The sequence below is a fragment of the Otolemur garnettii genome, unplaced genomic scaffold (genome assembly GCF_000181295.1).
Source record: "Otolemur garnettii isolate 467f Iridium unplaced genomic scaffold, OtoGar3 scaffold00252, whole genome shotgun sequence".
In the NCBI taxonomy this organism is placed as follows: Eukaryota; Metazoa; Chordata; class Mammalia; order Primates; family Galagidae; genus Otolemur; species Otolemur garnettii.
The window spans coordinates 291,804-295,476 of NW_003852647.1; the positions used below are offsets into that span (position 1 = coordinate 291,804).

Here is a 3,673-nt window from a genome sequence, read left to right on the forward strand (position 1 = left end):
CGGTGAGGAAGGCCCCTACAGAATCATGGTCCACAACCCAACATGTATTCTGTCTTACTGGTCTACCTTGTTCTCCTGCACTCTGGTTGTCAGAACCCTCCATTACTTCTCCCTGCAGAGTAGGGTTGGAATAGTGTGATCCACACCCATAGGGTCTCCCAGTGTAATAAGGTGTGAAACTTTGCCTGCAGCAGGATGAGCAGTGTTGGGCTTGACCTTCAGAGCACTCTCTGATCACAGTCCCCACTCTCACTATTCTGGCAATTCTTCTGGTAATTGCCTGGAGGACCCCTGCAACATGGATAACATCTACAAGGTGTATGGGCCACTGCATATTCACCACTTTAAACTGGAACTCCACCAGCGCCTGTGACATTTGCTTCCTCCGCACCCTTTTCCCCTTCAACAACATCAAACTCCACAGTCTCTCCCTCTCCTGCCCTGTCAAAGTACTTGATGGGACTTAATCTTTTTTATGGCAGTCTGGTGTACAAATACATCTTCCTTGCTGTCATTCCTGTTGATGAAATCCTATCTATTTTTTATATCGAACCACTTTACTGTTCCCAAAACCTTCACTGCCATGATTTTCTTGTCCCTGCCAGCTGGCACTGCCAATGTGAAGCTGCCCAGGCCACCACTCCCTGCTGAGGGTATGGGGCTTGGTGTCAGCAGTGCTGAGGGCAGGGGCCAGGGAGAAGCTGCTGGGTCTGCACCTTGCTGCTCATGGTTGCAGTTTTGGTAACTAAGGCTGGCTATGGCAGCTATGGCTTCTCCTGGGGTTTGATAATAACTAGGCTGACAGCCATGGTGGGACTGCTCCGGGCTCTCTGGGGCTGCTGTCTGCTCTCACTATGGATCAAACTTCTACTTTCTGTTTGTATGACTTTAACCACTTTAGATACCTCATATTTGTGGAATCATACAGTATTTGTCTTGTATTGTATGACTGGGTCTTGTATTGGGACTGGCTTATTTTGCTTAGCATAATGACCTCAAGATTAATCCACGTTGTGATGTGACAGGGTTTCCTTCCTTTTTAAGACTACATAAAATTCCATTGTATGTAGATACTGCATTTGGTTTATCTATTCATCTGCTGATGCAAATTCAGGTTGCTTCCACCTCTTGGCTATTGTGACTAATACAACAGTGAACATGGACGTGCAAATATCTCTGGGATACCCTGTGCAGTGGTGTGAATGTGTCCCCCCAAATGCATATGTTAACAATCTTAATTATCAATATATTGCATTGTGTTGTCCTGAGGAGTGGGGCATTTAGGAGGTAATTAAGTTATGAAGTAGAGCCCTCATGAATGGGATTAGGGCCCCTATTAAATATCCTAAGGGCATAAGATCCTGTGGTCATGGGATGCTCTGACAGAGATATGCTCACAGTAACTCGCGGATGTAGGCCAGAGACTAGAGGTTCGAGTCCTGAAATTCCACTTCAAAGGCCTGCTATGCTCACTTTCTCTTCGGATGTTTGTCCCTTGCAAGAGGCACTGTTGGGTCGTCCAGGAGGCGTGACCAGGGGCAGGAAGTGGGGCCACAGCAGAGCTGCACAGCCGAGGCAGGCATAGTCATGGATGCCTGGGTCCGTTTCAGTGCTCAGAGTCAGGCCTGGGAGCGGCTGTGTAGGGCTGTTCAGTATTCTTGCTTCTTGGCCATGCCCTGCAGAGAGATGGGGCCAGTCCTGAGTTACAGAAACAAATTCGACAACTGGAGGGTCATTTGAGCCTTGGAAGAAAGCTTCTATGCCTGGGTGACTCTGCGGATGCCCTTGAGTCAGCCAAAAATGCTGTGCACATCTCAGATGTTGTCCTGAGATTCTGCATCACTGTCAGTCACCTCAGTCGACCCTTGTACTTTGCCTGTGACAATATCCTGTGGGCTGGAAAGCCTGGACTGGCTCCCCGTGTGGATCAGGAGAAGTGGGCCCAGTGTTCATTCAGGTACTATCTGTTCTCCCTTGTCATGAATTTGAGCCGTGATGCTTATGAGATTTGCCTACCGATGGAACAAGAGTCTTTAGTTTATAGACGGTGACTGAAGACTTCTAGAGGAGGAATTTCAGAAGGAATTGAAACTGGGGCATTTGGAGGATCAGGGACACCAGGAGGAGGTCTACCCCAACTGGCTCTTAAGTTTCTGCCCCAAGTCCTGCTCCTGGCTTGAGTCCTTCAAGGTCATTCCCCACTTCTGCTGGATGTGGTCAGAAATGCCTGTGATCTCTTCATTCCGCTGGACAAACTAGGCCTCTGGCGCTGTGGCCCTGGGATTATGGGGCTTTGTGGCCTCATGTCCTCCACCCTGTCTATTCTCACCCTAATATGTCCCTGGCTACAACTGGAGCCCTGACATTCTGGTACAGGAAAAGGAGAGGGCCTGAATTGGCGAGATGGAATCTTGGATCATCCTCCATGTACCAGCTTTCTTCCAATTCCACTCCTTGGTTAAAGCTAAATTTCAGAGACTTAGGGATAGAGGAAGAAGCTTGGGGAAAGATGAGGTGATAATAGGTGACTCATGAAGTCAGTAGGATGATTCTAATATCCAGATATGTCTAAGCATTTGTTCTTTCCTTCTTTCCTTGTCAGTATCTCTTTTGACTTTTTACTTTGTGTCTCTTAAGTCTATTTTAAGGGGCTAAGTCTATGTGTCCCTCTTATTTACATTCTAAGTCCCCTATCCAGGATTTAATCAGCAGAATTGCTTTTTGGTAGGGAAGTTGTGAAGTTTTGTCTAACTGCCTTCTTTTTTCTCACGGAGGTGGCTTGTGGCAGATTTTTCCTTTTTCAGACTCCTAATCATTATTTTTAGACTTTATGTCCCAGTGGACTCTTCCCTGTGTCTCTACATAGGTAGTTTGATGCTTCCTCTTCCTCCCTCATGTCTACCTCATTAACCTCATGATTTGGCCCTTACTCTTCCCTATCCCCACCCCTTGAGATTTCTGCTTATATTTCATTTCAGAGCTTTGTTCCCTAGCTTTTTTTTTAACCCCTTCTTTGCCTATCCAGAATGATGCTGTATGTAGCATCTTGCTGTAAATACTGTACGATGATTCCACGTAAATAGATGTAGCTCATGCCCACAGTGGAGAGCAAGCCTTCCAGGTCAGCAAATTAAAGACGACTTTGCTCACTGGAAAAAAAAAAAAAAGCTCCTGAGGGAGTTGGTTAACCCCCCACCACCACCGCCATCCCTTCTGCTACATGAGATCATGGCATTTGTTGCCTCCAGAGGATTGAGCAACAAGGTGTCATCTGAGAAGTGAGGACTGGGACCTCAACAGACTTCAAATGCTGGCAACTTGATCTTGGACTTCTCAGCTTCCAGAACTGTGAAAAATAAATTTCTGTTCTTTATAAATTACTAGTCTCAGGCATTTTATTTTAGCAGCACAAATGGTCTAAGACACTCTGATTTCAATTCTTTTGAATATATACCCAGAAGTGGGATTATTGGATTACATGGTAACTCTATTTTTTAATTATTTTCAAGAACCTTCAGATTATTTTCCATAATAGTTTCACAATCTTTTATTCCTACCAATAGTACATAAGAGTTCCAATTTCTCCTTGTCAATACCTGTTATTGAATGTTTTTTGTATAATAGCCATCTTAATGGGTATGAAGTCTAGTAATTCTTTTTTTTTTTTTTTTTT

General features: G+C 45.1%; 1 pseudogene; it reads left to right on the forward strand.

Annotated features, from left to right (window-relative positions):
* The first annotated feature begins 1,587 nt into the window (after positions 1-1,587).
* Positions 1,588-2,586, forward strand: LOC100961082 (annotated as a pseudogene).
* The last annotated feature ends 1,087 nt before the right edge of the window (positions 2,587-3,673 follow it).